This window comes from Notechis scutatus, chromosome 4, assembly GCF_049901735.1.
Source record: "Notechis scutatus isolate UNSWTSFEM ecotype Mainland chromosome 4, rNotScu1.2, whole genome shotgun sequence".
NCBI lineage: Eukaryota > Metazoa > Chordata > Lepidosauria > Squamata > Elapidae > Notechis > Notechis scutatus.
Window position 1 is genome coordinate 55,908,714 of NC_142012.1, and position 10,482 is coordinate 55,919,195.

Genomic DNA, 10,482 nt, shown 5'->3' on the forward strand with positions numbered 1-10,482 from the left:
GCAAAGAAAATAGCAAAAACCGGCCTGTATTTTTCCTACTTATAGGACCTAAAGCTGGCTAAACTGTCCGCTGGTTTGGACTAGAAGGAGCATGTACTTTAGAAGAGAGAGAGAGAGAGAGAGAGAGAGAGAGAGAGAGAGAGAGAGGGGGGAATAACGAAAGGGGACCTGATAGTAGTCTTAAAGAAGAGGGAATCAAGTTAATCTCCAAACCAGTGGTGGGGTTCATTTTTTTTTTACTACCGGTTCTGTGGGTGTGGCTTGGTGGGTGTGGCAGGGGAAGGATACTGCAAAATCTCCATTCCCTCCCCACCTCACTAACCCGCTTTCCAGCTCCGTTCTCCTGTACAGGGCAACCAAAGAAGACCCAACCGATCAGCTGGGACTTGGGAGGCAGAGAATAGATGGGGGCGGGGCCAATCAGAAGTGGTATTGGCCGGTTCTCCAAACTACTCAAATTTTCTACTACCGGTTCTCCAGAACTGGTCAGAACCTGCTGAATACTACCTCTGCTCCAAAGCACCTAAAGACAGGACAAGAAGAAATGGATGGAAACTAATCAAGGAAAGAAGCAACGTACAAAACAACTGGTTGACCTTGGAACAGCCACTTTTTTTTTCCAGAATAAAACAATTTGCAATTACTATACTGTATATACGTGGTTTATACATTGCGTGTGTGTGTCTGTGTGTGTGTGTGTGTGTAATTTTCAATGACAGTAGGAAATGCTCAAAATATTCCTAAAACCTTTCAATGAAAGAAGATAGCAACAATGTTCATTTTGTTGGAAAATTGGATAAAATTATCTTATTGGTTTTCCAGAGGTTTTTAAGCAAAACAATAATGCTAAACCTATACACACGTCCATCATAATCTTGGCATAATTTTGAAGAGCTCTTTTTTTTCCCCTGGGCTAAAGTTTTGGATTACTCAAATAATTATGAACAAAACCATTGGTGGGATTCAGCCAGTTCGCATCAATTCAGGAGAACTGGTTGTTAACTTTCTGAGCAGTTTGGTGAACTGGTTGTTGGAAGAAATCATTAGAGAACCAGAGAACCGGTTGTTAAATTATTTGAATCCCACCACTGGATAGAACTCTAAAGAACTGGGTACCAGGATGCTGAATGAAGTTGGCAAATTAATTGAGCATCCCTATGAATCTGGATGGAGGAATAAAAACAGGTTTTTTCTTTCTTTTCCTTTTCTGGATCTCAGGCAACTATTACAAATCTCTGCATGACATTTTCCAGTCAAGGGCACTCACCCCTAAAGCCAGAAAGTTGAAAGAATTAACTACGTTGAATTCTGATATTTCTTAAAAAAATCTTCTGCCCTTCATGTGTTAAAAGTACTCCGAACAATGCCTGTATTAAAAAAAATCTAGGATCAGAATTGCCTTATCTTTCTTGTTGATATGTCTATGGAGATTCTCAGTCATTCAGGTCATGGTTGTCCCAAAGGTGCTTTTTTCAAGAGGCAACTGGACTTTCTGGTTTTTCCCTGAAGACATTTCGCTTCTCATCCAAGAAGCTTCTACTGAGATGATAATAGGACCTTGTTGTACTATTAGATAAGCATAGATAAGCACACAAATAAGATTTGTGTCTGTTGTTCCATTTTGGAATTTTACTCCTTTTTCTGTTATTATAACAAGAGCAATGAAAATGTATACATATGACTTGTGAAACACACACACAGAGAGAGAGAGTTGGGTGCAGTGAATGCAGTTGGGTGCAATTTTAGGCTTCCAAGACTCAGTGCTGACATGGGCAGCCTAAGGTTTTCAGTTACAAACAAACAAACAAACATACATGTTGGATTTTCAAAACGGATGTCTTGATGCAAGTAACCTAGTCTGAATTCAAAACAATGCATTTAAAATACAAAGGAACAATCAACATCTTTTGTAATGTGAGTTCATTTTATCTGGCAGTGAAACATCAAGTCCATACAGGACATGCAAGGAACACAGGAGAGTGTGGAGTACTGAGACATTCACATTGTTTCTCTGATTATTGAGAAGCCAAGTGAAATAATTCCGAATCCAGAAACAGTTGGCAAAACAGGCAGATATTAAACTATCACACACAAAAGAGAACGGCACTAAACATTCCTGACATATTTATATGGCATCTAACCAATGACATGATCTCCAAGTACTTCAGCTGTATATGTGTGAATACTGTTAGTTGATTAGTCTTGTGACCTTCTCAATCAGATCAAAGGAAAATAAAATATGTAATCTGATTTCAGATGGAGGTTAATAGAGTGATAAGCTACTTATGTAAGAAAAGCCTCTAAGAGCTTCAGTGGCTCAGTGGTTAGAATGCAGTGGTGGGATTCAGCCAGTTTGCACCAGTTTCAGAGAACTGGTTGTTAACTTTCTGAGCAGTTTGGTGAACTGGGTGTTGGAAGAAATCATTAGGGCAGAGAACCGGGTGTTAAATTATTTGAATCCCACTACTGACTGCAGGCTATTTCTCCTGCCTGCTGGCTGCCTGCAATTTGGCAGTTCAAACCCCACCATGCTCAAGGTTGGCTCAGCCGTCCATCTTTCCGAGGTGACTAAAATGAGGACCCAGATTGTTGGGGGCAAGAGGCTGACTCTGTAAAACTGTTTAGAGAGGGCTGTAAAGCATTGTGAAGCGGTATATAAGTCTAAGGCCTATTGTTATTGCTATGTGGTACTACAAGGAGGAAGCAATCAGGTAAGTGAACATCCCTTACAGTGTACCCCAATTTGTTAATGAAACAGTTCTCCCTTTCAGTGTACCCCAATTTGTTTGATGAATCAGTTCTCCCTCACAGTGTACCCCAATTTGTTTGATGATTCAGTTCTCCCTTACAGTGTACCCCAATTTGTTTGATGAATTAGTTCTCCCTCACAGTGTACCCCAATTTGTTTGATGAATTAGTTCTCCCTTTCAGTGTACCCCAATTTGTTTGATGATTCAGTTCTCCCTTACAGTGTACCCCAATTTGTTTGATGAATTAGTTCTCCCTCACAGTGTACCCCAATTTGTTTGATGATTCAGTTCTCCCTTACAGTGTACCCCAATTTGTTTGATGATTCAGTTCTCCCTCACAGTGTACCCCAATTTGTTTGATGAATTAGTTCTCCCTCACAGTGTACCCCAATTTGTTTGATGATTCAGTTCTCCCTTACAGTGTACCCCAATTTGTTTGATGAATCAGTTCTCCCTCACAGTGTACCCCAATTTGTTTGATGAATTAGTTCTCCCTTACAGTGTACCCCAATTTGTTTGATAAATCACCTCAACAGCCTTAATGGCAAACTTAACTGTTCTGCTTACAATATATATATTGGAGCCTAGGAGAAAATAAGTCAATCAATTATTTCAGATGCCAGTGGGCTGTTCTTTCCAACAGAGATGAAAAGTAGCTCAGATGCTCTCTGAGATACTTACCACCTATAAAGAACAGCCCCAGTGGGGATCAAACAAAACATGAGCAATAGTTTCAATGTCTTGGCTATCACATATGCATGTTCTCTCATGATATGGCAAGTAATGACATCACCCATATTTCGCACCAACTACTGAGAATATCTTTAGAACCTCATGAAAAGAAGGACTAGGGATGATACAACAACACTGTTCCAATATTTGAAGGGGTCTTACAAAAACAAGAGGGTCAAATTATTTTCCAAAGCACCAAAAGGCAAGACAAGAGACAATGGTTGGAGACTAATCAAGGAGGGAAGCAACCTAGAACTAAGTAGTAATTTCTTAACCATGAGAACTGTTAGGTATAACATTGATACCAAATATGGTTTGGGTGAATAAATATATAAAACTTAGATATCATGGTTTAAGTGCTTATCACTTTAAGCACAATGTTGCAGGCAATTAGCCGATTAAGGGTGCGGTTAGAAGTTACAATATAAGGAAGCATTAGAAGCTGGAAAGCTTACTGTGACTAACTGTGAATACTGTTTGTACTGTGCCTGTGATCCTGTCTGCTACTGTTTGCTGATTTACTGCGGAATTCAACTGTTCTACTGTTTGAGCGTCTTGCTGAATATCCAGCGTTTGTTTCTCTGGAGAGAGGCACCGGAGGAGGAGAAGATATCTTTATCGGCTGATAAAAATATTGTAAGGACTCTTAACTTGGACTGTAATAGTGAGTCTTACTGGATGGAAATATAGTGAATGACAAATGGACTGAATGACAATGCTTTAAACTCTAAATGGATTAAAAACTACTTAAACTACAAACTGTTTGTAGTTTGTTCAGTGTGTGTATACTCTGGGGCCTTTCCACTCTCGTTTGGCTGCCTGGCTTGACTACTGCTGCAATACTCTGCTAGGGGTTAATCCCCTAACACTAACATTGGTTATGGGCCCAGCAGCATAGTCTAACTAACCAGGATATAGCAGAGAGAGTTGGTGTGAGTTGCACATTACTGTAAAAACAAACTGTTTTAATTAGTTTAAAATAGTCAAAATATCTGAAGAGTAATGGCACAAGTAAATTTGTCACAACTGTCCATGATATCCAGGCTGGATGGAACAAACTATGTTTCATGGTCAATGAAATGTAGTTTACTTCTACGCAGAGAAGGTTTGTGGGACATTATAGCAAACCCACCAGATGTGAGTAGCTGGGATCCTGCTGATGATGATGATAACGAAAAGTTACAAGACTTTAAACTGAAAAATGAGCAGGCTTTATGCATCATAGGACTGACTCTCTGTGATCAGCAGCTTGTCCATATTCGTGGAGAAGAAAATGCTGCAAACTGCTGGGAGAACCTCAGGAAGATTTATGTTCGGGACAGTGTAGGAGCACATATAAATCTTACACGGAAGCTTTTTCAACGCATCTTCAGAGGAATGGAGATATGTTAGTTCATTTAAACTGTATGAAGAGCATTTTTCAAGAATTGCAAGAAAAAGAGCTTATATTTAATGAACTGCAACAAGTCTACATCATATTATCTTCATTAGATCAAAGCTATGATGACTATGTGACTTCGTTAGAGGTATTGCCAAAAGAAAGCCTCTCATTAACCGACATAACAGGCAGGCTATTAGAAGAAGCCAGAAGAAGGCGTGAGCGTGACGAGCTGAGAGAAGATAAGAAAGAAGAGAAATTATCTTCAAAGCTTGAAAGAAACCAGCTTAGCAAAATACAGCACATGGAAGAAAAGAATTTATCTTCAACAGCATACACAATTAAAAATGTTTTAATTGTGGAGGAAGAGGACATTTGGCAAGTTTCTGCAAAAAGGAAAAAGCCAGAATGTAAAAAAACCAAAGAAAGCATTTGAACTAGCCATGTTTAGCAACTCTGATGTGAAGAATGATCTATGGGTGGTTGACAGTGGCGCATCCCACTGCATCACAAGAGATAAGACAAAATTTATAAAAATGTCTACAAGCTCTCAACATATATCTCTTGCTAACGGCTGGAATCTGAAAGCGAAAGGTGAAGGTCTTGCACATTGTCCGTGCATAAACCAGGATATAAAAATGTTGTATGTACCGCAACTAAAGTTTAATTTGTTTTCAGTAAGGGTATTAGATAAATTAGGTTATGTAATTACTTTTAAGGATAATAATTGCATAATTGAAAAAGATAACAAAAGGGTAACTGCAGCTTTAAATGGAACATTATATGTCTTAGATAATAGTAAGAAAGGGGAGGCACAGACTGTATTTAATAATATAAAGCCTCATAATGAATGTATCCATTTATTGCATAGGCGTTTGGGGCATGTAAATTTTAAAATGCTAAAACGTACAGTTGAGTTATCTGAAGGAATAAGGTTAAAACCTTGTGATAAATATTTGCGTTGTAATGTTTGCTGTGAAGATAAGAGCAAAGTATTGCCTGCAAATAGGCTAAATGGTTTCAAAACAAAAGAACCTTTAGAAGTAGTATTTGCAGACATAATAGGTCCAAAGAAACCCAGTATGGGGGTGCTAGATATATACTGAGCATTATGGACCATTATTCTAGATATGGGTTTTGCTATTTAATGAAAAGCAAAACTGAAACATATCAACATTTTTTCAATTGGCTTAAGTTTGCTGAAAGAAAGTCTAAACGGCAACTGATAACCCTGGTGACAGATAATGGTACGGAATTTATTAATAACAAATTCCAGAACAGACTTAAGGTAGCTGGAATAGAGCATAAGAAGTCTGCTCCATACAGGCCAGAACATAATGCTTTTATTGAAAGAAGAGGCCAAACACTACAGGCAATGGTTAGAACAATGTTAAATGATTCTGGGTTACCTGATTATTTGTGGGGGGAGGCTACAATGTGTGCTAATAACATATTGAACAACGTTGTTAACACAACAACAGGTGAAATACCATTCACCAGGTGGCATGGCAGGAAACCTGACCTAAGTTACCTGCACACATTTGGTGCACCAAATGTGCGTATTCCTGCACAACTCAGAAAAAAAGGGCAACATAGAGCTAAACGATTTTTCTTCGTTGGTTATCAGGCAAACCATAGGGCATATAGATTTTGGGAGAAAGGCACATCTAAAGTGTTATGTAGTGCTAGTGCCCAATTTCTAGAACATGAAGGATGGGAGAAATTAGAACAGGATGCCAATAAAGATGTAATTATTGAATCCTATAGAAATCCCATTAGTTATCCCTGTAACTTTAAAAATAAAGTAAAGAGACAAATACAGGATGAAATAGTGCCCATAAAGGAAGAAACAGATTCAATAGCTGAACAGGATGAGGAAGATGAACAGGTAGTAGTTCAACAAAGTCCTCCTGTAAGCCCTGTAATTCCCAGAAGAACTACACGTGTATCTAGACTGCCTGATAGGTACCAGGCTAACACAGTGTGCCAGATTAATCAAGTTCCTAATTCTGTAGAAGAAATAAAAAAGTATCCTACTAAGGAAAAAGAAAGTTGGTATGCAGCAATGAATAAGGAACTGAATTCATTAAGAGATATGAAAGTGTATGAGAATGCCAAATTACCTGTAGGTAAGAAGTCCATTGGTTGCAAATGGATATTTAAGGTAAAAACAGATAAAGATGGTAATTTAATCCACAAGGCAAGGTTAGTAGCCCAAGGTTTTAGGCAGAATGCCAATGACTACGATGAGGTGTTTGCACCTAGTCTTAAGGCAGCAACCTTGAGGGCAGCTTTAGTGTGGGCAGCTAGTAAAAACTATATAGTTAACCATCTAGATGTGGAAACTGCTTACTTGCACGCCCCATTAAAACATACTATTTATATGAAAAAACCTGTTGGTATTAAAAGTGAAAATAAGAATAATAATGATTGTTGGTTGTTAAAGAAAAGCCTCTATGGTCTTAAACAATCAGGCTATGAATGGAACCAGTATATTGTAAAGGAACTAAACAATATAGGATTTAAAGCTGGTTTAGCCGATCCATGTCTGTTTAAGAGGGAGACAAATGGGAAAGTATCATTATTATTGTTGTTCACTGATGATATTGCATTGATAACTGAAACTAATGATGAAGCAAATAAAATAATAGCATCATTAGGAAAGAGAATAAAGATCAAGCAATTAGGGAGATAAAGAAATATCTCGGTTTAAATATAAAGAAAACACGGAAAGGTTTTAAGATATCTCAGGAAGATAAGATAAGCAAATTGCTAAAAGATTATAAGATGGAGCTTTGTAAGCCGGCTAAGACTCCAATGAGTCAGGAGTTTAGCAACACTGATGAACAAAGCCCGGAGTTTGATAAGGTGATTTATCAATCTTTAATTGGTAGTTTGACTTATATAAGTAATTGGTCTAGACCAGATATTTCGTACTGTGTGAATCAGTTGGCTAGATTCAATTCTGCACCGTGTGAAAGACACTGGATTGCAGCTAAGAGGATATTAAGATATCTTAAAAAGACAATGAATTATTCATTGTATTTAGAGCCAAAAGGTGATTTAATTCTGAGTGCTTATGCAGATGCTAGTTTTGCATCAGAAAGAGACACTAGAAAGTCGACTTCAGGAACAGCCATAATGCTGGGTAAGACATTAATAGGCTGGAAGTCAATAAGACAACAGCATATAAGTTTGTCTACTATGGAGGCAGAATTCTCCTGTTTATCTCTGTTATGTACAGAATTAATAATGTATAAACAAATGTTAATTGATATAGGTATAACTGTGGATTATCCTATAATTATACATGAAGATAATCAGGCAGCAATTCAAATGGCCACAAATATTGCAGTAAAAACAAGGAGCAAACATACAGATCTAAGATACCTAAACGTGAGACAATCTGTAAGAAGTAAGATGATTCAGCTAGAGTACTGAATGTCGGAGGACAATTTAGCTGATAATTTTACTAAAGCCCAAGGTGCCAGTAAACACCAGGAGAGTTGTGAAAACTATGGGATTAGATTGTAAAGGTATTATATATTTATTTCACCCAAAAGGGGAGTATGTTAGGTATAACATTGATACCAAATATGGTTTGGGTGAATAAATATATAAAACTTAGATATCATGGTTTAAGTGCTTATCACTTTAAGCACAATGTTGCAGGCAATTAGCCGATTAAGGGTGCGGTTAGAAGTTACAATATAAGGAAGCATTAGAAGCTGGAAAGCTTACTGTGACTAACTGTGAATACTGTTTGTACTGTGCCTGTGATCCTGTCTGCTACTGTTTGCTGATTTACTGCGGAATTCAACTGTTCTACTGTTTGAGCGTCTTGCTGAATATCCAGCGTTTGTTTCTCTGGAGAGAGGCACCGGAGGAGGAGAAGATATCTTTATCGGCTGATAAAAATATTGTAAGGACTCTTAACTTGGACTGTAATAGTGAGTCTTACTGGATGGAAATATAGTGAATGACAAATGGACTGAATGACAATGCTTTAAACTCTAAATGGATTAAAAACTACTTAAACTACAAACTGTTTGTAGTTTGTTCAGTGTGTGTATACTCTGGGGCCTTTCCACTCTCGTTTGGCTGCCTGGCTTGACTACTGCTGCAATACTCTGCTAGGGGTTAATCCCCTAACACTAACAAGAACAATCAACCAATGGAAAAGCTTGCCTTCAAAAGTTGTGGATGCTCCATCACTGGAGGCTTTCAAAAAGAGACTCGACAACCATTTGTCTGAAATGGTATAGGGCCTCTTGCTCAAGCAAAGGGTTGGACTAGAAGACCTCTGAGGTCTCTTTCCAGTTCTATTGTTCTATGTAGGAGCACCTTATCAGCATTTATAAATATTCAGAGTATAATTCATTGCTGTGATTTTCCTACTTGTGTTTTTAGCTAATAGTTTTGGAATTGTGGAATTCAACTCTACAAGAGTACTGGTTTTCTTTTCTGATCCTAGATTTGGATATATATTTTTTCCTGATAATTATAGCTAGCAGAATTTATTTGATATCTTTCAGCTGATTTGGCAAGAAATGGGGAAAACGTCAATCAATCAATCAAAGAATCAAAACAAATCACATTGAATCGAAGACAATAATCTTTGTGTTTACTGGCTCACACCGTCAATCCAAAATACCACCATTTGCCAAGTTATAGTTAATGTTAGAAGAGCAGTTAATGTTAAAAAAGAAGATTTTGTCATCCTTTCTGATTTTTGCTGTATTATTTTTCATGAGAACTTTAATATGTCACAACTTCTGATATGGAGTTTGATTAAAAATGAGAACACCTAATGTATTTCTAGAAGCATAGATTTGAATGTTCAAGTAACCTACTTTGCTATTTATGAATTATTATACCAATTTTCATTAGTTGGAGAATGTATTTATTGCTCAAACTATTTGTTAAATCAAAAGTGGATGAATAATGAATGCCTTGTTATTTATTACAATGATTTTAAAATACATTTTTCCCCCTCTCCTGTTCTGATCAATGTAGTTCATGACGAAAATCAAAATGTTTCTTCCTGAAGTTCATTTAAAGTTTCATCTCCCTTAAGGAAAAGTTTTCTGCAAACAATGCTGAAGTCATTAAATACTTTTTCAACATCTATGTTTCTGTTCCTAGCTGGCTTCTCTCTTGAGCCAAATTCATGAAAAATTTTCACCAGGAGTTTGGTGTGGGTAAAAAGGATGACTAGTTATCATGGAGTATTGTGATGACATGTCTATGAATCTTGGTTTTATTTTCTTCTGTACTTTGTCTGCAGATCAGACATTTCATATCTTTCTTAGGCTGCCCGGTTGTCGACATTTTAATATAAAGGAAAAGCAATTGATTGCAGGAGAGGAAAGATGTCCTCACTAAAAATTATTCTACAATTTTAGGGAACCATAGAGACAACCTGGGAGACATAAGGGAAGGGATTGTTCGATGTTCCTAATGCTAATACTGGAGACATTACTCATATGCAGGAGTAAGGATGTTTATCTGCAAAATATTAGAACTGTGGAAGTCCATACTAATGACTCATGATAAACAAATAACAGGATAACAGAATTGGAAAGCCATCTAGTCCAAACCCTTGCTCATGTAGGAGACCTT

The 10,482-nt window shown here is 37.4% G+C and overlaps 1 long non-coding RNA gene across 1 annotated transcript; it reads left to right on the forward strand.

Moving 5' to 3' along the window:
• The first annotated feature begins 2,337 nt into the window (after positions 1-2,337).
• On the forward strand, positions 2,338-9,986 carry LOC148130752 (uncharacterized). Its single transcript, XR_015749617.1, has 2 exons — positions 2,338-2,564; positions 9,396-9,986. It is a non-coding gene; the product is annotated as an uncharacterized LOC148130752 (long non-coding RNA).
• Positions 9,987-10,482: the final 496 nt, after the last annotated feature.